Source organism: Melospiza melodia, chromosome 1 (assembly GCF_035770615.1).
Source record: "Melospiza melodia melodia isolate bMelMel2 chromosome 1, bMelMel2.pri, whole genome shotgun sequence".
In the NCBI taxonomy this organism is placed as follows: domain Eukaryota; kingdom Metazoa; phylum Chordata; class Aves; order Passeriformes; family Passerellidae; genus Melospiza; species Melospiza melodia.
Window position 1 is genome coordinate 35,363,469 of NC_086194.1, and position 27,597 is coordinate 35,391,065.

The window sequence follows — 27,597 nt, forward strand, 5'->3', positions numbered from 1 at the left end:
TCCCTATGGAGTGAATGATGGAAAATAAAAGCCTTTTAACCAATAGAAAAACAAACTTGCAGTTTTTTATTTTAAATTATTTTAAAACATAATATCTAGCAGCACCTTCTAGAGAGCTTCCAGATAACTTCAGGACTCAATTACAGATGAATTTGCTAATTACCAAATACAACGGGGGCCTAGCTTTACAAATCCGTGTTTCAAGATCCAAGCTTGCCTAACAGCAGAAACTGTTGCATATTCTACCAAGATGAGAACCCAGTGAAAATCCAATAGTACTGTAAAAGCTCCAACCACACTTTCATGGACTTATTGTAGTAAAGCATCCTATAAAAGAACAAAGATGAAAAAGAATCTATTCTAGTGAAGTCTCTAATCTTAAAATGTAAATCCAGTGTGTAACAGAACAGTAAAGCAAGTTTAATATAAAATTTATCTCTAGTAAATCTGGGGAAGATGGTTAATAATTTTTCACATACACTTTAAAAGCAATGGTAGCATCTCCTGATACACTGCTGCTCTGAAATAATCTTCTGAAAGAACGGTGGAGAAATGTGCATAAATTGAAAGATGTGTGTGACTACTTTCTCTGTAAGGTATAGAGAGAATTTAAATCCACCTTTTTGTCAGGTGATCTGCTAATCTGGTTACAAAGCTGAAATATGCCAAGAGAGACTTTAAGAACCAGACTGATGCAGAGAATTACATTGTACTTGAAATGCTTCATATTCACCTAAGACAAGGAATACAGGATTTACAACAGAAAAATGTTCCTATACCTCTTTACCATATGAGGATCCTAAATTTTCCCTTTCATCATACTGCTCACTGGTGTCTGTCAGAGAGTAAAGCAATGAGGATTTATTTCTTGAGCTCCCAAGTAGTTATAAAGTAAGATGGTTTCCAGGGACTGGGGGCTGTTTTATCTGAAGTAATTTCTCCAGTCACATAAAAATAATTTTTTTTTCCCACAGAAATCACTGGGAAAAAAATAGATAAATGTACTTGGACTATAAATAAAAATACAAATCAGGCTTATATAGGAAATTTTCTCCCAATTCAATCAACACATTAAAAGTACATTTACTCGAAATAAATAGCAGAGTTTCATATAGTTGTGTTTTTTTGGATTTGTAGTCTTATGATTAGAAAACTCATTTTGCTATGTTTATGGCACTTGAAAAGATATAACTGTCTCATTACTTGGTGTTGAAGATATAACTCCAGCGTGAGCAGTCATCTCATCCAGAATTCACATAGTTTGTGGGAAATGCAGCCAATACTAAAGGACATCACATGTCACAACATTTCTAAACTGACCTTTGGAGACAGCAATTTTTTTTTTTTCAATGAGATGATATTTAGAATTTCTTGGCTCATTTGAAGGAAATCTGCATGGTGTGTATGCAAGCATTAAAGCTGAGCTAAGTTCTGTTTTCTTAATTCTGCAGCCAGCAAATAGGTACCACAGAGTCCCAGTGGAAATGGGATATGACAGTTTTCATCAGGTGAAGTTATAAACAGTATTGTTGAAGGAAACAGATCTCTCCTTTCAGGAAGACAGAGAGGGAAATGCAGCTGGCTTTGGCTGAAACCCTGGCCATAAAGAGAGCTGTTTTTGCTGAAGTGCTGTATGCACCCCCCTGTTACAAGCAGGTAGTAAACATGGTTAAGGTTGGAGAAAAGTTTGTTAGTCCACAAGGCGACCATCAGCAACAACTGAGTATTTAAGTGAAGGGATACAGGGCACAAAAATGGCCCACCAGCCCTTAATTTCCTGTAGCTAGGCATGCCTTTCTGGAAATTTTAAACTTGCTTTTACTTTTTCTCAGTTCTAGGGGTGGGGACTGCATTAGAGAGGGGGGAAGATGCCTGAAATAAAAAAAAAGTGGACCTATGAAGAGACAGCTGAAATCAGTTTTCTGCACTAGCCTTTGATTAGCTGTTCCCCAGCTTTAAACCCCTGAAGCTAAAGGAACTAAAAAAACCCAGCCATAAACAATGAATGCTTTGAATTATCTTCTCTTCATATGTCATGCAAGAGGAGAGGAATGACGTGCCCACAGTGAATAGCCACAGAGAAGGTCAGCTGGAATCTGCAACAAAATCCAAGGGTGGAAACTAGCAGCTAAAAGCATCTTTAGGACAATTAAGGAAAGCTGCGTAAAAGTCAAGACATCTGTTAATTAAGCAATAAAACACTTGTTAATGCAGGAGAACAGCCACAGTGTAAACCCACCTGAACATGTGGTGGTGGTGGTTCTGAGCTCTGTCCCTGTGCTGCCCAACACTTCTGCCCCACTCCCTTCAATGTTCAGCCTCCTCCAAGATGAGCCTTCCTGCTCAGGGATGCAAGGAGACAACAGATCTAGAGGAAAGTAAATACATCTAATACAGGAAATTCACTCCATCCACCAGGAGATTTTGTTCCTCAAAACACCAGTAAAGCCTCAAAACACCAGGAGTATATCTGCTTCAACTAGGAATGATAAAAAGACCAAAAAGATATCTGATCAATTGATAATATAGTATCCATTCTGAAGAATCCATTAACACTGAAATCACTGTCTTCTTCTGACAGATATTCAAACAGGTCTGTAAATATCCAAGTGGACTTTTCACTGAGTGTTTATTTAAACAAAAAGATCCAGGCAGAGGCTTGCAAGAGAGCCAGTGGAGGCTTCTTTTTCTAAGAAAAAAAGGAAACATCTACACCATGGTGGTAGCAGAAGAGTTTAAAGACTTAAACCAGACAAATCTTAGGAAAAATTAATTTATTTTATTCCCACTTGTTCATGGGAACTGGGTACTATGGTTGAATTTTTAGAAGGATGAATTACAAGGCAAGTGATTTTTCTTTTACCACTTTGAATCATTACTTCCCCATTATTTTTCCCTGAAGTTTTTTATTTCTGATTTTACTTCAGTTAATAATTTATATTACGGGTATTACAGACAATTTGGTGCCCCAGAGAGATTTCTTAACACCAGTGATTATCACTAAAAGCACTAACTTCTACAGGGCCCCTTTTAACATAAATTTCTTTAAGCTATGAAAGAGAAAAGTATGAAATTTTAGAAGTTGCCCAGGAGATGTTAGCAGTATCAAATTCTGGGTGTACAGAGGGCAAATGTTTAGAAAACAGCAATAATATAACCTAGGAAGGAGTATTTACCTGTACCAAAACCTTCCCACAACATCTTCATTTACTACACATCTTGTAACATTAGCACAACTAAAGCTAATCCCAAACTAACAATAACAAAAAATCTAAGGCACATGAGAAAGAAAAGCCTGCTCCTATCTCTTTATCACTAAACCAGCTTGTAGGGTTTTGCTCATTTTTCCTTTTGCTATCTAGAAACTAACATCGTGTTGCTTCTTGATATTAAAATGAATAAATTATACTTAGGTCCTCTAAATTTTATGGAGAAAAAATTCTCTTGCACTTTTCTCTTATGGCATTTTACATAAGCCCAAGAACATGGAAATCCATATTCAAATTTATCAACCTCTTTTTAAAAATCAGAAAGAAAACCCCAAAGTGCTTTGGATTTTATGTCTGCTCCTTAGCCATTATGCTCTCACCACACTCCAAGAAACAAGGGGTCTTCCATAGGCTGCAGACTTGCATACATCAGGATGATTTTTTTTTATTAAATATAATTTCTCAAGCAAGAATGATAATGTATGTTAAAGTGAAGTTGCTCATTTAGCCAAAGAGGTGCTCAGAAAAATTTTAGATGGCTATAAATAGATGTGTACTTTCACAGATCATAGAGTCATCAAAGAATCATAGAATGATTTGGGTTGAAAGGGACCTTAAAGATCCTCTTGTTCCATCCCCTCTGTCATGGGCAGGGACACCTCCCACTGGATCAGGTTGCTCAGAGCCCCATCCAACCTGGCCTTGAGCACTTCCAGGAATGGGGCATCCAAAGCTTCTCTGGGCAACCTGTGCCAGGGCCTCAACACCCCTCACAGTAAAGAATTCTTTCCTAATATCTAATCTAAACCTGCCCTCTTTCATTTTAAAGCCATTCACCCTTGTCCTGTCACTACATGCCCTTGTAAAAAATCCAACAAGTTGCAAAAGCCTTTTATGCAGCTGTCCCTCTCCCTGTGCATGCACAGGGTTCAGAAACTTGTCTCCAAAGGTTTCTTTGTTTCTTAAGAGCCTGTTGCTGAAGGGATGTTGGCAAGTACAGGCCATTTACCTTCAGGTATGAAGGATGAAATTTGTATTCAGTGTTTGTGCTTACAAGGTCGTCAATGGAAAACCTCGATGTACAAGGAAACTTGTTTATTCACTGATAATAGATTTTTTTTTTTTTGTCAGCCCTGCCAATTTTTGAATGATGGAATTTTTCTATTAAACAAACCAAACAAGAAAACTACTACAGAGCAATACAGTAGATGTCTCCCCGTTTTCTTTGACACGTGCTGCTGATTTAGTGCCACATGTAAGAAATAACTATAATGCCAGTGTTATAAAATTAATATGACCATGGAAAATGTGCACAAGAGACACAGTAGCTACTGTATTTCCCCAGTATGTTCTGCATTATCAATGTTGAAGCAGTTATAAATCCTGGTTTCAGTTACCCAATTTCAGCCACGTTAAGTTCATATTTTTCAGTCCAGAGTTTTGGCCTAGGACAATTTAGAGGAGAATGTTTTATGATTTAGTTTTCCAATTATTTTCAAGAGTTACCTTAAAACATCCCGGTGATCTTCCCTTTAAACAGCCCCTATGTTTCTGGCTTTGAGATTGTACTTCGGCAGGATGATTACTCTGGCCATGATGCACCAGAGGAAATAAAGCTGATCTGGAGAGCAGTGAGCATGGGAGACGATGGGATGGTGGATGGGGAATGGAAATAGATTGCACAGGTCGTTGGCATGAGGATGGTGGAAGTGGTCATTTTCCCTCTAAGGCTGGATATCAAAGTGTCTCAGAATGGAGAACATTAAACCTGGAGGAGAAACTGCAGGAGGAAAGGTTTGGGAAGGAGGTAGAAAGGGAGAAGGGGGAAGGAACAGAGAAGGAATGATGCCTGTGGGGAAAGGTGAAGGTGGCAGAACAAAACGCGTGTGAGCAGCTGAGGAGTCCAGAGAGCAGCTGGTATGGGGCTGGGAGCACCAGGGAGAAAATTTAGGTGGCAGGCCTGGGAGGATTGGCTGGGTAAGAAAAATTATACTGGAAGATAAAAAAAAAATAGGGAGGAAGATACAGAGCCAGGGAGAGAGAGGCTTGGCAAAGAAACACATGGGCAGAAAAAGATAAAGCAGCAGGTCTGACCTGGGGCCTATGCCTCATTGGATAAACAATAAATAGCTGCCTTGTTCAGGAAAGTTTTTTCAAGTGAAGAATTCAAACTATAGAAGTTTCAGATTAAGACTGTCTGTGTAACCCTAGCCAATCTAATTTGGGCTATTTTTATCACAAACTCTCACTCAGATTAGCAACTGCTTGCTTTTCATGGCACTTCATCATTACAATTAAACAAAATTATTATCCTTGCGTAACAAAGAAAACACAAAGCAGACAATGTTGGTGAAAACATTTTTTCAAAGTGTAAAAGTAGCAGAGAAACAGGGATAAGACAGTTCATTGCAAAGAAAATGCTACAGCATACTCTGGATAAGTGAAAGTCATTAATAACCTCATGCTTTTCTGAAAATTATATATAATGCAATATAATAACCAGGAAACAAATTGCATCAAAACAGCAAATAAACAAGCAGCACACGGGAAGGCAGGAAAAAGCTTAATGCAGGTACATCTATTTAAGTGCAAAATTTAAGTCTTATATATGTTGGATGTAGTGGGGAAAAAAAGATATTGCAGTGTTAGGAAAGTTAAAGAGGCTACAGAAAAGTACAGACAAAATATTTAAGAGCAGTTTGAATATTTCAGATTTGCACCAATATATATTGGGGTCCTCGGGATTCAGACTCACTGTACAGTCTGAATCAAAAATCCAGTAAGGAGATCCCAATATGAAATAGAAAGGCCAGAAGTTATGGGGAGTACAAACAGTGAACATTCAGAATAAGGTGTATTTTAAGCTTTCTACTATTGTTCCCAGTAAAGTTCACTGTGCTTGTACTCACAGGGCAGCAAAGAAATGTGGATGATACCAACAGTGCTATTTATTCTTATAAATGCAGCAAAACCTTCAACCGGGATTCAGCCCAGATAATAATGCTGGAAGGCAACCTATTCCAATATAAAGAAAACAGAGGGATTTCTGAAATAGTGTGCCCTATTTCTCAGAAACTTTTAAAACCTTCTAAATCCTATTGTCAGTAGTGACAGAAGCTCTCTTTCCCATGACATTCTCTCAAAGTCTCTGCTGATAGCAAGAGTTTGGAGAATGAATGGTGTTTAAAACCCAGTCTTTCCATTTCAAGCGGCCAGGAACAAATAAAACCCAAAACAAACCAGAAAAGATGTAGTGAAGTGTCATCCTCTCTTTTAGTCAAGCGTTTTTTCGCCTTTTCTGATTTAATGGAAAAACCACCCCATTTAGGGGTCACTATTGTTCGAGAACAGCAGTCAAAAAATAACGTTTGATGTCCATTGAATTCTTTTGATGCCCCCTGCAGGCCATGCTGGATAGGAAGCCTGAATCCTCCTTGGAGAAATCCTGGAGGTAGAATCAAAGCACCTATTTTATCAAGGAATACAGCTGCTACCAGTTGAGCTTGCCTCACGAACCTACTGACACGAAGTCCTTCCTGTTCCAACACGCAAAATGTAAAGCAGTTCTGGATTCCTTCCCGCTGACCTAATTGGGCAGAGTAACGAAGGCTGGGGAGCAGCACAGCACAGAGATGTGCAAGGCCAAATGTGGGGCTACAACTGGAGACACCCCCAATGCGTGGGGCCTGCAGGACTCTGCCCCATCCCTGTGGGGACGTGCAACTTGGCTGTTTTCCGTCCTCAAGATACCAATCTCTTGTCAAGCGCTTTCGCCTCCCGGTGATAGTGACTCCTAGAGATGCATAAACTCCTGGAGTTAGCCAATAGCACAGCATAGCACAGTCAGACACCTTCAGGGAGCTGAGGGTTCCCCATTAGGGCGGCTTCTCCATACTAAACACCCCCCAAGACTTCACAGTACCTGCCTGAGAGTCTTGCTAGGCTCTCCTCTCCAACTCGGTGCAGGTTCAGGATCCTCAGGGACAAACGTGATAAAACTGCACTAGCTGGTTATTTTTCATTACTTTCCTTTTTAACCTTAGAGACTACACATTTTTATTCATTTCTCGTAAGGAATCTGTTTTGCTAGCAGTTTGGATGAAATATGCAACTTCAGTACTCAGGAGGAGAGAAAAACTGTAATCACACATCATTAAGTGAATCACCCCACTAGCCCAGTAGCGTATAATAGAATATGATGTGCCGTGGAAACCTGCTTTAAAAAGTTAAAATGAGGCTTTCTTTAAAAATAAGGATCAAACACTCTTTTTTTTTTTTTTTTTTTTTTTTTTTTGAAAAAAGATACATAAGATGTGGAAGGCATGAGGCAAATATAGTGGGATAATTCTCAGATAAAAAATATTAAGGGTATAGATTAAAGAAGAAACAGAAGACAGAAATTTTTAAAGGATGTTTGTGAGATAACTTGCAGGGAAGTGAATAATACTGAGAATAGATAATTAGCAATGGGAAATTAGTACAAAAGAATGTAAGGTTCTCACAACCTTTTGTTCCTGCTGTCATCTGTTTTTCAGGAGAAAAAAAAGCCCTCTGAGACAGGTAGTCGAAGTTTGATGGACGCACACAAGCTGATCTGGGATCATTCTAGACTTCTTAAATCAACCTACAGCAGTTTGGAGCCAACATGCAGCCAGTGGGAATGATATGGGTAGGAAAGAAAGGACACAAGGTGCAAGCAAGTCTCTCCAGAGGAATCACTGCTATTTTCTGGTTTTCGTTACACAGATGTTAACTCCAAGCTATTCTGTGTGCTTGTTTGATAGCTAGTGTCTAAGGTACAGTGCTTTTCTTCTGAAATGTCATCCTCCTATTGTGAACAGTGAAATAACTGCCATGCTGAGGTTTTGGGGGTGGGTTGTTTGTTTTGTAGGGTTTATCTCTGCCAGCCTCTTGCAGGATAACTCTGCCTTGGCAGAGAAGCACTCAGAAAAGATTGCTGTTTCAAGTCCTGCTCAGTTCAGGGAAACCAGAATAACTTTTCACTTTTATTCCTGGGAGGCGACCAACCTCCAAGGTTAATTTCCTTCTCAAAGAATGAGAGGAAATTAAAACAAGTGTTTAAAAGGAGTGGAGTATATGCTTAAAACATTTGTGAGAGAGTCAGTTTTAGTTAAAGCATACATACACACACACACACAGACACACACAGAGTTATTGGGTAAAGTTTTCAAGGCATCACCTATTTGACTCATATACTGAAAATTAAATATATTTACAAGTTAAAGCACTTCTTTGTACACAACATTATTCACCTTAAGACTTGTTCTGATTTATTCTACTAACTGAGGTGGTTGTGCTGATTCAGACAGCAAAAGAAGTTGCTGGGTGAGTGAAACTCCAGGCTTAGGCAGACAGTAGTGTGTTGTTGTTCACTTTGACAGGGTGTCAATGGAAAGACACTGGCCATTAATTTTAGTGAGTATGTCGTTACAAGACATAAACTGATGGACACAGATTCTTTACACACAATGAATGGAAAGAGAAGAATAAGAAGTGGATAGGCCAACATTGTGTATCCTGTTCCCTGAGCAAATATTACCACCTGGGCATCCACAATTCCAGAAGATGATTCTTTCTTTACAGGCTGTTAAAGCAATGGAGAATAGGGGATATCCACACCATCAACACCTTAATTTAGGGTAAGTGCCACAAAGACTTTGGTTCCCACTCCCATCTGCAGGATGCCCAGCCCATGGTGCAGTGAAAATTGCACAGTGGGCCCTTAGGGCAGTGAAGAGGGAGAGTCATTAAGCTTACTAATAATCTTGTTTCTTCTGGCATCAGACACTTCATTTGAACTGGTTTCTTAGGATCCTGGCTTCTGCTAGTTATTTAGAAGTAATTTGGAAAATGTAAGCTCTGTTTGATTAACAAAAATTTTAAATCTCATGATTTTTCTTTCCAAATTTTCAGAAAAATTTCAGAGCAAAGTCTCATAATTCCAAGAATCCCTTTTAAAATGAGCTGGTTAACAGTGCATTTAGTAATATTTTAAGCCCCAGCACAGTTAATGAAGTCTGCTGTTGCTGTATGAGCAGTACATTAGGCTATGTCATTGCAGTCTCATTTAATCTCTTGCTTTGATTCTTAAACGCTTGCAGCTTCAGAAATTGGCAGTGACAGGGAGCTCCAGATCCCTGGTGAAGAGTCTATAAAATAGTTTTAACTGTGCTGCCATTTTCAAAAGAAAGGGTAAGCAAGAGCAGCTGCTCTGGGCATCCTCTGGGTGGCTTGCAGTCCTTTATCTCTCCGAGCAAAGACTTCTGCTGACTCCTCAGGCTCCAGGTATGCCCAGCAAAGCCAGGAGAGCTGTTGCTTCAGACAATGTCATTTAATCATCCCAGGTAGGAAAATGCATCACGGATCTGAGACAAGAATCTGCTGCTGTGCTTACTTTGCTCTGCTTAATGGGCTATCATGTCACTCCATTTTATCTCCATCTCAAGATGGTATGAAGAATCCTCTAGGCACCCTTTATCTAATGCCTCCTGCAGAACAAATTGCTTTCACTTCTTTAAGTTGTTCTCACTTTCACAGTGATACAGCAGAGGAAAAGAAAGTTTCTGATGATTTACAGCAAGAAGTAGATAATGTGCCCTCCTGGCAACACTGAAGGAGAAGCAGAAAATTTTCATAAACATATTTCTAAAAGGGAGATCAGAAACAGCACATTGCAACTTCAGAAAAGCCCCTGCTACAGACTTTGCATTTATGTCCACAACCTCTTGCAATTTGGGATTTTTTCAGCTCTCAGGCAGAGCTCTAAGGGTACTTTTCCATGATAACACAATTTAATTATTAATTTTGGAAACAGCATTTCTAAGAGGTTTTATGTGTTGATGCCACAGTTCCCAAAAGATGGAAAATTATAGGAAAAAATATTAGCAAAGACTAGGAAGGGAAGAGCAGCTGGAAAGTTGCCCTGCTGGAAAAGGACCCTGGGGGTGCTGGTTGGCAGCACCTGAACGTGAGTCACTGAGTGCCCAGGTGCCCAAGAAGGTCAATGGGATCCTGGTTTGTGTCAGAACAGTGTGGCCAGCAGGACCTGGGCAGGGACTGTCCCTGTGTACTCAGCACTGGTGAGGCTGCACCTCAAATCCTGTGCTCAGGTTTGGGCCCCTCACTGGAAGAAAGACACTGAGGGCCTGGAGTGTGTCCAGAGAAGGGCAGCAGAGCTGGGGAAGGGTCAGGAGCTTATGGGGAGCAGCTGAGGGAACTGGGGGTGCTAAGCTGGAGAGAAGAAGGCTCAAGGAGGATCTTCTCACTCTCTACAGCCACTTGAAACAAGGTTGTGGCAAGGTGGGGCTTGGTCTTTTCTCCCAGATAACAAGTGACAGGACAACAGAAAATGGCCTCAAGTTGCACCAGGGGAGGTTTAGATTGGATGTTAGGAAAAATTTCTTCATGGAAAGGGTCAAACCTAACATTGGAACAGGCTGCCCTGGAGAGTGGTGGCATCATCATACCTGGAGGTATTTTAAAGATGTACAGATATAGCTCTTTGGGACATGGTTTAGTGGTGGGCTTGGCAGTGCTGGGTTAATGGTTGGACTCAATGACCTTAATGATATTTTCCAACCTAAATGATTCTTTGGTTCAATGACTCAAGGTATTTAGGTCAGAAGTCTTTTTTCTTCTGTGTATACAGTGCCCTACAAAGAGCTGCTCAGGAGCTTGAGACTGTGGGAAGAATACTGAAGGAAGATTTTAGCGAGATAAAATCTCCAGGAAAAGCCTCATGGACTTGGTAACAATAACATTTTTCAAATGCATGTTGGTTTCAAAGGAATATTTGCCTAGTACAGCAAAATAAGCTCCATCATTTTGACACTATCGAAGTAAAGGGAAAAAACTCCTAATCCTAAACACAGTTTCATCTAAACTGGAAATAGATTTTCTGACTGATCTAGAACTTCCAGCAAATGAGAGAAACCTATATTTTATGGAGTTTGGCTTCAGATATTATTCCAACAAAGAATAGACAGTAAACCTTCCTTGAGATCTCCTGACATGAGATTTTGCAAATGAAAAAAGGCAGGATTTTTTAAAGTTCACTTATATTTCTATAAGGCTTAAAATAGAACAATATAACAAAAGGATGTCAGGCCCTCTAGAATGTTCAGCATTTTAAAATAAAACCGCATAAAAAAAGAGTATCAGGCCCTGTAGAAGGTTCAGCATTTTCACAGCTCAAGGTTTGGGAAAAGGTAGTCCACAGATGGATGTAGTTCCACAACACCACATGCTCATATCTGGCAGTAAAAACTAAAACCTGCTGTTCATTTGAAGACAGGATCTGTGGCGAGGTACAGCTGTTTGTCTGAGCTTCAACACTGAAAAATAAGCCAGATAACCAACAGCACAAGTTTGCACCCACATCCTAAACATGTCCATTCAAGGCTTTAATTGCATTTATAACACAGACCAGAAAATATGCTACAGGAGGGCTGGAACAAAAACCAGCTTCTGTGACTAAGAGAAAACAGACATGTGTGTGCTAATTCAAAGAGCCAAGAAAACTGTGAGGTTGGAAAAGATGGGAAGAAAGGTAGCAACAGCCTGAAAATAATATTAATATAGCTCTGTGAATAACTGATAGTCTTCTGGAGATTGTCTGAGTCCTAGAGAGAAAGGCAAGGAAAATGTATTTTTTGTTGCTGAAATGAAAATCTGAAAGAATATTTGGTGAGCAAAGTCACTTGGTAGTTTTGGACATAGGATAGTCCATTCAGCTTCGACCCTTTTGGAACTGAGTCAAGAGAAACAATCTAAAGAAAGGCTTGGAGTCAGAGAGTTGCTTGGGCTGTTTAAATGACTCATTAGCTAGAACTCTCAGCCAGCAGAAGAGATTGCCAGATTTTATTGATTCTCCCTCTTTCAGAGGCTGAAACTAGTATCTCTTGATCCTCAGGAGAGATCTGTTTTGATTTTCCTTTCTCTATGAAAGGGCTGCAACAGGCAGTTCCATGCTCTAAAATAGTTTACCAGACAGTATTTGAGTGAGAAAACAGAAGCTGAAGTGTTCTCTCTCAAGTCCATGGAGCAAAGAGACATCCCAAGGAAAACAAAGAAATAGAAAAACTTCTATACTCATCTACAACTCCAGTTTACTGAAGATCTTCACAAATTTACAAAATATTGTAGATGGAGACTCACTCATACAGAGGCTGAACTGTATTACAAGCAAAGCTGTTTCCTACATGTTGCTCTTTATAGATTATGCTACAGGCCAAAACAGGTTAGACAAGGGCCTTGGTTAATCAGTGGATTAATTTGGGTTCAGCAATTACGTTGGAAGAGGGATGTTCTGTGTTTCATAAGCTATTGCAGTATTCATTTGGACACTAAAGGCTGTATCAGAAGTAAGCTGGTGGCTACACCTACAGATATTTCTCAGTCATAAAAGGTGTGTCAGTTTATATGGTTCCCTTGATCTGCCTTTCCATTTTTTGCCTTAAAGAAAACATTGCAGGGAAAAGCAGTTTAATTGCAACATCCCTAAAAAAAAAAGCTGCAGTTTGCTCCTGTATCTGGATTAGTGGAAGTGATTCATTTGAAGATGATGCTATCTGTTCAGCAAGCATTGTTCACTCCCTGATTTCTTTACAAGGCAGGAATCAACGCTCCATTCACCAGGTACAAAACATTACAATTTAACTTGTGAGCATATTCTGATTTCCTGGCATCACTGCTCCACAGACTTCTCTGAAAAGTTACTTCATGCAAATCAGCCCTGTCCTTTACCACTGGCTTAACGCTGATTGCACATGCCATGGGAAGAAATCACTTCAGAGCAAATCCTTGTGCTAGCACTTCTTGCAGCACATCAGCAAGAAAGCAAGGCTGAGAATCAGTTTTCTGGAATTTCAGACACACATGAAACCTTAAAGAAATACCCACTTTCTCACTAAGGTTCTCAGACTAATTAAGCTGACCCACTGCTCTTGCAAAAGTCTGCTTCTGAAAATTAGTGCCCTTTTGAAAATTAACTGATATTAAAGGAATTTGACAGCAGTGGCAACCTGCTGTGTCCCTCTTGACCACAGTCCAAAGATATACGCTCTGGTTAGTGTGATCAGTAAGATACCATTATCTCACAGCTATAGTGCAGAACCATTAGTCTATATTGTTGCCTCTCTCCTGGAGCAGCTGCAGGTGATATGGCTGAATAACATCCATTAATACCAGTTATTATGATCTCATAACAAAATCATACATGGAAGGGTGGGTGTTGGTTTTTTTTTAACCCAATCACTTACCTCCACATTATTGTAGAATGATAAAGTCACAATTTTGTTGCAAAAATAGATGCTAAAATTCCTAGGAAATTAATCTCTTTTCAGATGCTGAAGAAAGCGCAAGTGTGCAATAAAAAGACTGGTTTTTCTTTTCATACGCACACTCTATGACAGATCCAACTATTCAATATTCTAGGCCAGACTCCTCAAATCAGAGCAGCTACTTGCTACTCTGCTGCCTGGCTAATCTATTAAGCAGTCTTAATCTGACAAATGAAGGACAACGGCATTTTAGTAATGGGCTTCCTGTTTGCTTGGGAAGGCTGCAAAGGGGCTCTGAGCACTGCCACTCTGCTCCCAGTGCAGTGGAAGGCATGGAGCTCTCCCTGCCCCGGCTGGCTGCAGCACGGTGTGCAGGACACAGCAGCAGGGTGTGCAGCACAGCAGCAGCAGGGTGTGCAGGACACTGCAGCAGGGTGTGCAGCACAGCAGCAGGGTGTGCAGGACACTGCAGCAGGGTGTGCAGCACAGCAGCAGGGTGTACAGCACAGCAGCAGGGTGTGCAGGACACTGCAGCAGGGTATGCAGGACACTGCAGCAGGGTGTGCAGGACACTGCAGCAGGGTGTGCAGGACACTGCAGCAGGGTGTGCAGCACAGCAGCAGGGTGTGCAGCACAGCAGCAGGGTGTGCAGGACACTGCAGCAGGGTGTGCAGCACAGCAGCAGGGTGTGCAGGACACAGCAGCAGGGTGTGCAGGACACTGCAGCAGGGTGTGCAGCACAGCAGCACGGTGTGCAGCACACAGCAGCAGGGTGTGCAGCACAGCAGCAGGGTGTGCAGGACACTGCAGCAGGGTGTGCAGGACACTGCAGCAGGGTGTGCAGCACAGCAGCAGGATGTGTAGGACACAGCAGCAGGGTGTGCAGGACACGGCAGCAGGGTGTGCAGGACACGGCAGCAGGGTGTGCAGCACAGCAGCAGGGTGTGCAGGACACAGCAGCAGGGTGTGCAGCACAGCAGCAGGGTGTGCAGCACAGCAGCAGGATGTGCAGGACACTGCAGCAGGATGTGCAGGACACAGCAGCAGGGTGTGCAGGACACAGCAGCAGGGTGTGCAGCACAGCAGCAGGATGTGCAGGACACTGCAGCAGGATGTGCAGGACACAGCAGCAGGGTGTGCAGGACACTGCAGCACGGTGTGCAGGACACTGCAGCAGGGTGTGCAGCACAGCAGCAGGGTGTGCAGGACACAGCAGCAGGGTGTGCAGGACACGGCAGCAGGATGTGCAGGACACAGCAGCAGGGTGTGCAGCACAGCAGCAGGGTGTGCAGGACACAGCAGCAGGGTGTGCAGGACACTGCAGCAGGGTGTGCAGCACAGCAGCAGGGTGTGCAGGACACAGCAGCAGGGTGTGCAGGACACAGCAGCAGCAGGGTGTGCAGGACACTGCAGCAGGGTGTGCAGGACACGGCAGCAGGGTGTGCAGGACACAGCAGCAGGGTGTGCAGGACACAGCAGCAGGGTGTGCAGCACAGCAGCAGGGTGTGCAGGACACAGCAGCAGCAGGGTGTGCAGGACACTGCAGCAGGGTGTGCAGCACAGCAGCAGGGTGTGCAGGACACTGCAGCAGGGTGTGCAGCACAGCAGCAGGGTGTGCAGGACACTGCAGCAGGGTGTGCAGCACAGCAGCACGGTGTGCAGGACACAGCAGCAGGGTGTGCAGCACAGCAGCAGCAGGGTGTGCAGGACACTGCAGCAGGGTGTGCAGCACAGCAGCAGGGTGTGCAGGACACTGCAGCAGGGTGTGCAGCACAGCAGCAGGGTGTACAGCACAGCAGCAGGGTGTGCAGGACACTGCAGCAGGGTATGCAGGACACTGCAGCAGGGTGTGCAGGACACTGCAGCAGGGTGTGCAGGACACTGCAGCAGGGTGTGCAGCACAGCAGCAGGGTGTGCAGCACAGCAGCAGGGTGTGCAGGACACTGCAGCAGGGTGTGCAGCACAGCAGCAGGGTGTGCAGGACACAGCAGCAGGGTGTGCAGGACACTGCAGCAGGGTGTGCAGCACAGCAGCACGGTGTGCAGCACACAGCAGCAGGGTGTGCAGCACAGCAGCAGGGTGTGCAGGACACTGCAGCAGGGTGTGCAGGACACTGCAGCAGGGTGTGCAGCACAGCAGCAGGATGTGTAGGACACAGCAGCAGGGTGTGCAGGACACGGCAGCAGGGTGTGCAGGACACGGCAGCAGGGTGTGCAGCACAGCAGCAGGGTGTGCAGGACACAGCAGCAGGGTGTGCAGCACAGCAGCAGGGTGTGCAGCACAGCAGCAGGATGTGCAGGACACTGCAGCAGGATGTGCAGGACACAGCAGCAGGGTGTGCAGGACACAGCAGCAGGGTGTGCAGCACAGCAGCAGGATGTGCAGGACACTGCAGCAGGATGTGCAGGACACAGCAGCAGGGTGTGCAGGACACTGCAGCACGGTGTGCAGGACACTGCAGCAGGGTGTGCAGCACAGCAGCAGGGTGTGCAGGACACAGCAGCAGGGTGTGCAGGACACGGCAGCAGGATGTGCAGGACACAGCAGCAGGGTGTGCAGCACAGCAGCAGGGTGTGCAGGACACAGCAGCAGGGTGTGCAGGACACTGCAGCAGGGTGTGCAGCACAGCAGCAGGGTGTGCAGGACACAGCAGCAGGGTGTGCAGGACACTGCAGCAGGGTGTGCAGGACACGGCAGCAGGGTGTGCAGGACACAGCAGCAGGGTGTGCAGGACACAGCAGCAGGGTGTGCAGCACAGCAGCAGGGTGTGCAGGACACAGCAGCAGCAGGGTGTGCAGGACACTGCAGCAGGGTGTGCAGCACAGCAGCACGGTGTGCAGGACACAGCAGCAGGGTGTGCAGCACAGCAGCAGGGTGTGCAGGACACTGCAGCAGGGTGTGCAGCACAGCAGCACGGTGTGTAGAACACTGCAGCAGGGTGTGCAGCACAGCAGCAGGATGTGTAGGACACAGCAGCAGGGTGTGCAGCACAGCAGCAGGGTGTGCAGGACACGGCAGCAGGGTGTGCAGCACAGCAGCAGGGTGTGCAGGACACAGCAGCAGCAGGATGTGCAGGACACTGCAGCAGCTCTGGCAGAGCTCTGTGAGCTGCAGGGTGCTGGGAGCAGCGTGCGGCATCGCTGGGCTGTGCTCCAGCACCCAGCCATGGCTCTCCCCTCTGGCTGGGCTCCCACAAACACCAAACTGGCAGCGTGACTTGCTTGCACTGGCAAGGCTAAAATTCATTTGTCCTGCTTATTTAGGGTGTTAGTCACTCTGCCAGGACCCTTGCCAACCCTCAGGCATTCTCCTGCGTGATTTCCCCCAAGGCTGACTTTTCGACTGTGCATATGTTGATTCAGTGCTTATTTTTGTTCTCCTAAACATTTTTAAAATTCCTCCCCAGCTCAGCATGGTGACACCTGATGAAAAGCAGGTAGTTGGAAGGCTATTTAAAGGCCCCTTGCCCTGCTGGCCTGTGCTGCTATAATTCAGCAAGTAAAGGAGATGGATCAGAAAATAATGCAAAATAAATAATGCAAACATTTTTGCAGCAGTATGAGAAGCATATTGGTTCCACTCACACAAAATCAATCAATCTTTAGCAAACAGACCACCCATCACTGTGAGTTTTTCAAGGGATTTCAAGGTGGGAACAGTTAGCAAGAAGGCTCCAGTCTTGAAAACACAAATTAGACAACTAAGGTGACCCATGGCCACTTCTGATATAAAGTACTAGTAAGCCACTTCTTGAATATTCTTGATTTAATCCTCATCCTGCAGTGTTTCAGTCATCACTCTGCATTTTCCTGGGTGCAACAATCTGAAAAGCCTGGGATGCTTTTTTTCATGGCCTTTCCTTTTTCGGAGGCTGGGATGGATGGGAGGCTTTCATATCCACACCTGTGGAAGGACTAGCTGAAAACACAGGAGCACACAGAGGAATGAATGAATGCATCAAACCAGAAATCAGGTGCAGTACCTTGTTGGATCAACACAAGTTATACAGCTCCTTCCTTTTATCAATTTGACCCCTGCTGCAACCTTTTGACTTAAAAAAGAGTTGAAGCAAGGTGTTTCTGCTTAAGATGGTATTTTTTTATAAAGTTAAGTCCCTAATGCAGAGTTAGGGAAACAAGTGGAATTCACATCAAAATAGGAGCCTTTGATTCAGCTCCCTGCCTAAAGATAATCTTTCTGACATGGGTAAAATGTGTGTCTGTCAGCTAGATATTTTTCCAGTGTGGTGTTCGTGTGTTGCCTGTGTTTTAACCATCTGGTGAGCACAAAATTCTTTCAGAAAAGGGAGAGACAGCGGCAAGCACGGCGGAGATTTGCGCAGTTTACATTACAGCTTTACACCCAACCGTGAGGCCGCAGCACCGCGCCCTGGAGCAGAGCTTGGCAGCAACCACCAGCACATCAGAGGAGACCAGACACAGCCCCTGCACTCACAGGGACCACGTTTCTTCCTCTCTTGGCAATTGACACAGATTTCTGAGAGCACAAACATGAGGAAAACAACCCTGAGCAGACTGTCTGTGGGAGGTGCCATCCAGGCTCTCCGAAGTGCTACCACAGCGCACCACGGTGTCCCAGTCTGGTTCAATCACTGTTTTCACAACATAGCAGGAGCAAGACTCAGGAAATTGTGTGAAAGGAGTGACAGCGTGGAGAGGACACTAAAACCTACTCTAACATCGGTTAGGGAAAACTAACACAAATAAAAGCTGGCAGGCTGTAACCAGCAGGGTGGAAGATCTGCTTTCAGAAAACAGGCAGGAAAGGTGTGAGGGAACATAACTTCCTTTTATAATTGTTGGTTCTCCTACCTTGGCACAAAAAGAAAGCAGGCAGATTTTATCCTCTGACTGACTCCAGGTCACTGGAACAAAACACTTCCTTTAATTTTAAGCACAACTGCTAAACAACAATTTTCTACTCCTATAAGAGGTGATGGTTGGTAAACATTCCCCTTGTCACCTCTGACGTGTTCTCAGACGAATGTATCATTTAGTGTGGCTGGGAATCATGCAATCTCAGTCTCCTTTTGGCAATGGATATTTCTGTCCTCCTTTCATTTAAAGCTTTGTGTGAGGCAGAATGGTCAGTCACCTCCTGCCATCCATGTTTCCCCATTCTCTTCCACTGTTGCAGCTTAGAATGTTTAACAGGTTGAGCCAGTTCAGGTATAAAGGGAGGTGGATCTAAAATCCTTCACTGTGGTTTGCCATTACTTAAGGCAATTTTTGGTTTTGGCAGTGTCATCATTGAGCCATCAGAAATTTTACCCCATTTCATTTAAAGCAGCCAAGATTTTTTATAAGGTGCATTGAGATGACTAAAGTAATAATATCCAGGATTCTACATCTCAGAGTGCAGATGACTATCATAGAAGAATCAATTAAGTGATTTCTGGAAAAAAAAAATTGGTTCTTTCCTATCACCATCAAGTAGCATGGAAATGCTCTGAAGTTTTACTGGGTACCAACTTGCAATTTTGAAAAATGAAAAAATTCCTCCAGCAGAGGTCTTCCAGATGAGTACAAACCAAAATATTGTTAAGATAGCAGGGAACAGATATTTGGCATAGACCCTATGCAGAAGCCTTTGTATTTTCAAAGCTTTACACTTCAAGTTGGTTATTTTCACTGTTAGTTTTGTGATTATACAAAGGGGATAGGAAGACAACCCTGAGTGAGATGTTTATTGAGCAGTTCTGCAAAGGTGAAGAGTGTAAGAACTTGGCATCCAAAACTGTTCTAACTTTACAGCAAATCTCTAGACAAGGACAAGCCACGACACTTATGTCAAAGTTGTTTCTCAAGAAGTAAATAAAAGCAGACATCTTGCAAGAAGTTGGTTTAAGAAACTTGAGATTTTCTGTATCTTTTACCTACAAGTAACCAACTCACTGAGGAGTCCTTGGTTTTTCATACGAATGACAGACTATTAACTTTTAAAATGAAAGCTCTGTCAAGAGTGGATGTGACACTATGAAAAATGGGAAGGCATGCTGCATTGCCACCAGTTCACAGCTCTAACATAAATACTATTTTATTCACTTCCATCCACAACCCTAAATAATACAAAGGATACAGCTTACAGAAACTGAATTTCTATACAATTAAATCCACAGCTGTGGAATTTGATACTATTTTCAAAACCAATTTATTTCATTTAATTTTCTGGGCAAAAGCAGAGTGAGAAATTTCATCATACATGTTTGTTCCTGCAAAATTACTACTATAATTAAAGCAGGATCTTGTGGTTAAGACGTGACTAAAAGACAGCAGTGACAGAGGCTGTGTACAGCTGCTCTACAGCTTGCAGAGGTTCTGGCTTGAGTCTGCAGAATTAGGATAATTTAGTCATAGCATAAAGTAGACAGGACAATGTGTATTAAAATCCACCTGCAGAAATAATTCATAACTGTGCATTATCCCAAATGCAAACTCAGAGCGAGTAGCCATTTTTTTTTTTTTTTTGAAAATGCATTTCACACGTTTTAATGAATACTAAAAGCATCAAGAAGTTCAAGGCACCACACCGCAACTTGATCTAGGAGGCGCTATGTTTCTTTCCTATAGTACAAACTCAAGAAGTTTATAGTATCACTGATAGATAAATAATGCATTTAAATTCTTGAACCCTCATGTTTTTATATATGCTCAATAATCAGAAGGCCAATATCATCGCTGAGCACATTCCAACTGCACTTAATGCAATTAACTGGGTTTTAAGAGAATAGGATTGTAAATCCAAGCATACCTTGTGGACAGAAAGTATAGATTAACCTCAGTTCAAGGGGGGAAAAATGATAATTCTTTCCATCATAATATATTTTTCATGTAGGTCTCATATTTTAACAGCTTTAACCAGAGTAATTCCATGTTACTCACATGCACATCAATTGTAGTGAATCAAGGCTTGCAAATTAGAATTTTATTAGCCATAGCAAGGTTAACAAGTAATCTTTCAGTGTAATACTTCAGTGTCGTTTACTCTTCCATTTTATCTGACAGAGGCTCTTGTTACCCTCATGAAAGACAGAAATTATTCAGCCTTAGTGGTAACTATCAACACATGTGGCCAATTGGTCTTGAATGAAGAAGCCACAGTGGCAAAAAAAAAAAAAAAATCACAAAAACAACTGCACAGCTTTGCAACCCCATCAGAAACCTGAAAGCCTTAAGCAATTAAATTATTCTATCTTTCTGCAGCAAAATCTCCCAACTGGTTTGGAACTAAAGTCACAGTAACCAAAAATTTCCTCCCCCGAGGACAACTGATGATATTTGCTCTTATGTGTTTATCTGTTTGAAAAAAACAAAGTCTTCATTTAAAAGTGCATTGTCTGCTGCTTGTAGGGGCTAGAGCTACATGTGTGGTATTTGTTATCAGCTTGTGAAACATATCCAATATGATAGTGAGAGATCCAAAGAAAATAGCTAAGCACTAATTAAATCAATATGCTTTCAAGATGCCAATACAGTTGCGTGCTTCTAGAGCATAGATCAGCCTTTGACTCCTGTGCAAAGTTCTAAATCTCTACTTTGAGCTTGCGCCCACTTTTCTTTACTTGAGAAATCATTCTGGACAGTGGAGGCTCTTTAATAGGAAAGAGCCCACTGTTATTTTAGAACTACTCACTTTCTACAAAGTAGCAGGATTTCTTTGTGAAATATATTTTTTGAGATAGTGACCTTAATGGAGAGACTCCATGCCAGCAACAATTTAACTGGTGTGTTGGCTTCCAGACTGGTTCCAATATATCTTTATGGTAAACTCATTTGCACAATGTGTTTTTTAAGGACAGACTGAGAGTCAATGTGCTCCCCTTGAGTTTGTAATAGAGTTGCATTCTGGGATTTATTTGAAAAGCTTATCCAACCATAACTTTGGTTGGAGAGATTTGTTTGGCTTCTACTTTATTTTAGGTGTTAAAAATGCTAGAATTTTTCTTTTAAGGGAAGTGTAAGATTCCCTAATCCATTCTTCCATTACAGTGGTGTGAAGAAAAGCCACAGGGAGAGGGGACTCCTATGACAGTGTGACCATAATTGGAGAGAAGGAAGTGCCTTCTCTCCCCACACATACCCAGGCCTAGGAACTTTTTGACCCAGGGAGCTTCAGAAAATCTAGAGAGCACCTGAGAAAGTCTACTTTCTAGATTTTCTATTTTCTATTTCAATAGCATTGAACTGGCCAAGACTGTTTAGTTTCCTCAGCTCCAAATGTCTCAGCCACTGCAGGCTCCTGTTTCACTGTACATGGCACATTCTCCTTAAAAAAACAATTTAAATAGGTTAAGATTATTCTCAAGCATAAAAAAGGCTCAAATAGAGAAAATAAGACTGTAGTAAGGAGTAAAAATAAATATCATAGACTGTAGTTTTCACTTTCCACCATATTTTGAGATATATTCTTATAACTAGAAAGAAAAATCAAGACAAAATGTGAAAGTAAGCGCAACTAAACATTGAAAGATTGCATCTTGTTTCAAGATAATAAAGATATTCTCTGGCATAGTGAGCTTACAATACAAAAATTCCAAAGTTTAGGAGAGATAACTATGGTTCTCAGAAAAAAATTAAAGTATAAATGGTCATGAATTGCAGTGAAAAACTACTGTCCACATTACTAAACACTAAAATAAATAATACTGAAAAAATAATGCTGATTCTAGATTTTCATAAATCTATTTCTTATATAATTTCTTCTCTGCTAATTTGATCATCAATTTTTATCTGTTAATACTGACTTGTTTGCTGAATCGAGTAACTTCAATGAATCCTGTTCCTTGATGCCATTGATGGCATTGGTACGAGCTCTTTTGACTTCTTCACTTTTCTCAACTTTTAGGCTTTAAGCTGAACTCATACATGTTTTATTCAGTAGAGTTCTGTCAAATTATTTTCCAAGAGTGTATCTACTACAAGAGGTTCACAATACTAGAGGATCCCTCTCTGCCTCTCAAGTTGCAGACATTCCCCCATCTCACACCACTTCTGGGGCAGTCAGGCAGGCATTACTGGCACACTATCCTATTCCTCTTCCATTTGCAGCTGCATCTCCACTGCTGTCCTAGGAAGTTATAAAGCTTAATCATTCTCTGCTAGTGAGAGATCCATAGGGGATGCAGCTTCTTAGAAACTGGTCCAATTTATTTGATGCCATCATCCCTCAGGGAATGGCATTAACAACTGAGTTGAATGTTAATGATCAGCATTGCATGTTGTAAAAATGGCGAAAGGTCTATGGAATAGTCTCTGTAGCTATTTCTTGGATGCAATGTCAAGAATAAATATTAACAGGTCCTCTATAAATATAATAATTTGCCCTGCAAAAAAACCACTTCAAAGAGTATAAAATCCTTCCCAGCATCTTACTAAATCAGGCACAATAATGATTCCCTGTATAATGACGGTATTAAATTGTGTCTCAAATTCGTGTCAGTGAAAATTCATTTAGGGTTTTTCACTTACAGGCATCACAGGAAAACGAGTTGAGACAGTCCCACTACTGGCTGTGACAGAAACATTTGTCTTCCAATGTCTGTAAATAGGAAAAAAGGAAATAAGAATTGATTGACAAAAATTTGAATGGAAAAGAGGTTAGCCATTTATCGGTATGAAGAAACTACTATCACAAATCTAGTCTGAATAATGCACCATACTGAGACAGAAAGGTTTCCATACAGCCCAAGGATGAAATCAATAGTCACAAAACTCAAGTCCTAACTGAAGCTTTGACAACTACTTTCTGATTCTAAAAGAAGTAGTATAAAGTCTTTTTTTAAGAGCCAAAATATTGTAAGATTTAACTAGCAACTAATGCTCTTTATTTCCAATACCCTGAGAACAACAGTATGTGAGTTAATTTTAACATGTGGAAAGAACATTTAATTTTATCAGAGGGAAACAATGAAGAATCTAATTTATTCTCCACATGTGTGCATAACCCCCATTGATATTAATAAGAGTTAAGCAGCCTATGGAGAGGAAAATAGGGCTCCAGATGTGGCAAAATGTTTTAAGAAAATTATGTGCAGCTTTCTAATGACCACAAAAATTATTTCTTTTTCTATATCAGTGTAGAGAGAAAAATTGCTTCATATCCAGCCAGTTATGAAATGTTTCTGGCTTTCCTGAGGCTATGTGTGTGTGAGCAGTGGTACACACACAGACACAGACACACACTCACAAATGTGTATATGGATGGTGTCTCATGGACACACAAGCACATCCTTCTCAGTTGTTGCCTTTTTCAACTAGGGAGATCCATGGCACAGGCTTGTTTGAAATTCCATTGCTCTTCCTATTGGCTGCTCTTCCCAGCAGGGGTAAAAGAAGGAAAATTTTGCTTAATTCATTTTTTTTAAGAGAGTGTTTAAAGTGCTGTCAGAAGTAGCCAACAGGGCAAATAAAGGCTGGTGAAAAACCTTCTCTGCCCTACACTACATTTGACTGTAATTCTACAAACTTTGGGGAGTGTGGAGGGTTAATCTTGATTAACCGTGGGCAAATTTCCTCAGTTTCCCATTGGCACTCCTGAAGTGGGGTGTGTTTTGACTTAATCCTTAACATTTGTACCAGTCACTTCCATTTTCTTTTCAGGATGAGCTGTGATATAAGAGGTTGGTCTTTAGCAAGTCATTCCATCTAATCATTCATTCTTCTGAGGCATTTCCTTCTGAAGACATAAAAATACTTTGCTGTTTCTATGGTAGAGCTCTTTCTCTTAATTTTCTGAACTTTATGAGAACACAGTGATCCTTATGCACTTGTCCAAACCAACCACTGCTAAACAGAAACTCTGCAGCCCCTGAAAGGGTTGTCCTTTTATTGGTGTTCACAGCAGAATTCTAACTGAATGTTATTCAACTTTCTTTTCACAGCATTCCCTGGGGAACTGCCTGGGCCTTGAAATCCTGCGCTGCATGTTCTCTGTAGCCAAGAACTTGCAAACCTGAACCAAATCATCCTCAACACTTTTACAGCCCCCATTTTGCCCAGCTGAGCTTATGACATGTTAATGTTGTTTGCACACAGACACTTATTTATGACTCTTTTACATAACTATCATCCAATTGTAACTTTAATTTATTGTGCAATTTTAGAACCATACCATTTGAAGCTCTTGCCTCTGATAAAATTCCCTAAAATTTGCATTTCACGTAATGTCTTTGCATGCTTCAAAATGTCAGAATAATAATGAGAGCAGGACTTCCAAGGTTTTGTTTCCCTATTACATCAATGGGATGAAAGACAGGTTGGGTATAGGCACCTCTGTTTACTTTCCTTTTGAATCATAGACAATAGGATCTTCAGTCACTGATAAAAGCTCATTTGTACTCTGAATGTTTTCCTGTCCACTTAAGCTGATTTTATATAGCATGCAAAATGACTATTCAATATTCAGTTAATTATGCACCAAATGGAGTAAGCCAAAGAATTAGCTTAATCAAGCATTCTTTTTTTCCTTAGGAAAAACCCCCAGACAAACCAATCCAACTAGAAAAAACCCAAAACCAGATAAGACCTATGACAGGTATTGCAGATAGACTTCTGGCTTGACTCTCAGGAGACATTCATTCCCTTTTTGATGGGGCTGTTTACCTCTGATGGGGGTTTTAAACTGGAGATTTCATTTTGCCTTCATTTACTTTGTCAGCTTTTTCCATTGTCAGGCTTAGATAGTTACTTAGCAAATTTCTACTTAGGATACAGGCAATATGTATATATATATATCTGATTTATTTTTTACAAGATTTTCATTTAAAGGTTTCCTCAGTTGTGCTTTTACCCTTGTAGGTAGAGACCATATATAAATAAATATATTTATAGCAAACTACTTATGGAATAGAAATATTCTTTACTATCTATTCATCAAAATGTTTCTTCAGCTGAGCTTTTATCTTTGAAGTCTGAATTGCACCACCCCATCACCCCCGTCAGATCACAAATAAAAGGATTAGAAATACAGAAATTCTGCACTGGGACCAAGACCTGGCCTTCCCTTCAAAGAAAGTCAGGGTTGTCACATAGTTAAAGGGAGTTGACTAAGGAAATTAAAAAGGGCCAACAGCTCAAATTGTTAGAGTTCCTATCCCTATTGCTCATTGTCTCTACTATCCATAGTCTTCTATAGTCTGCATTCAAGAGAGCTTTACCTGGTTCTGATTGAAAGACAAACCTGATCCTCTTTTCCTTATATATATTTGGTGCGGATGCTTAAAACTACAGCAAAGCATCTTGGGGAGAAGATAAATGATTGGGAAAAGTTAACTAAAGAAGCAAAGCAATTCATGATGCTATATCTTAAAATGAAGTTGAATTTACTAAGATCTGGGTTTTGCCAGGATAATGGTTCAATACTCAAGATCTGCAGAACATGCTGGATATTTACACTTTTCTCAAACACCTTGGAGCTCAAAATCCCATTTCTAACCTTCTTTGTGACTGAGAAATTATAAGAAGAGATTTGTTGGTAAACCTGTGGTTATCTTGTGACTGCCCTTGGTGGAATGGTACTAAGAGTTGCATGGGGGTTTTATTGTATGAAAGGATATATTTTCATTTATAAATGCAACAAAAGCTTCAATTTCTGACTAGGAAGATTCGTCTCTCCTGGTTTATTTCCTCCTCCCTCTACTGCATTAAAAAAAAATATTGACACTACCTTGTGGCATTGCAGTTTTTACTCTGGTGCATTATAGTTTTCAAAGCACAGTAATTTTTATGATATGTGGTAGCTTAAAGGGAAAAGCAGTATCCAGCAGGGAAATGAAGGGTGAAACACTGGCCTCTTTGAAGTCAGTGAGAAAAACTATTACTGCCTTCAGTATGGGCAAGGTTTCAGCCCAAGCATTCAGGGAGAAACATGGAGCTGTGTATTGATTTTACCTCTTAGGCAAAACTGTAGAGAAGAGAAGAGAAATGCATTCATCTGGAATCTAGGATGGTTAATGTCAGTAGGCCTTTAGGAAATTGTGTTACATAGATGAATGGTATGTTGGTCCAATCAAACATCCAAAATCTCTACATTTGACCTCCAAGTCTCTAAAAGAAGAATAAAGAATACAACTGCAAACCCCATTATATGCTGTAAGGTTTCTGTTTACATATGTAAAACAGAGCATCCAAATCTGAACATATTGAAGAATAAAACAGCCAAGTTTGAGGCTCCCACAGCTTATATTAGTAAATTGCAAAGTATACCCAATACATTTAGACAGTATTTTGTAAAGGAGCAGTAAACATTTATAAATAAAACCCATATTAATATGAGAATTCTCTCCTAGTAGCTGCCCCTCTCTAATTTAAGATATTTGTAGCTAATTAAGGGAATATGGTATCACAGTTAAACTGGGGAAATATTGAGATAAATAATTCATGAACATCTGAAGTAAATAACTTCCAAATAGATACTTTGACAAATTTTTTTTCGACAAATAAATGAGCAAAGCTTTGTTTTTGCAATAGTCTGATGAACTGAAATTTTCAGTTCTGTAGCTGAAATAGAACTTATTTTGGACAACTGCTGGTTTAATTTCTAAAGATTCATAACACACAACTCAGGTAACAAAACATACAGTTCTACCACTATTTATGAATGTAGAGTATCTGAATACATTTTTGCATTCAACTGTTCTCAAATCCATCCGCCAAAATTTATCAATACCAAGAAATAGGAGAATGCTTAAATAGCAAATAAATTCATCAATTAAATCTTAGCAGGTATGCATAAAATTCACATACAAGGAAAAGATGACAGGAGAGTTAAAGTAGCTCTGCTCTGAACCCCACTCTTTCTTGCTTCTTAATGAAAGAGTAAATCTGAGGCTTTGATATCACTGCTTTGTCATGGTAATTGGGAAACTGTGAATTCAACGTGATGACTTTACTGCAGGTTGAAGAAAGGAGAGATGTTGAACTATGAGGAAAAGAATTTATTTAAACGTCAGTCTAGAGAAAAGGCCAAAGGTTAATAAAAGCTATGCATTGTACATTATGGAGTTTCTTTTAAAGTGTGATGTACTTGAAACAATTCTGTATGAAAATCTCAGTTTATGCCCATTAGGC

The 27,597-nt window shown here is 41.4% G+C and overlaps 1 long non-coding RNA gene across 1 annotated transcript; it reads right to left on the reverse strand.

Moving 5' to 3' along the window:
- Window positions 1-20,131: 20,131 nt before the first annotated feature.
- On the reverse strand, window positions 20,132-27,406 carry LOC134429564 (uncharacterized). Its single transcript, XR_010030612.1, has 4 exons — window positions 27,274-27,406; window positions 26,419-26,574; window positions 22,999-23,068; window positions 20,132-21,796 (listed from the first exon to the last, which is right to left on the reverse strand). It is a non-coding gene; the product is annotated as an uncharacterized LOC134429564 (long non-coding RNA).
- Between the last annotated feature and the right edge of the window lie 191 nt (window positions 27,407-27,597).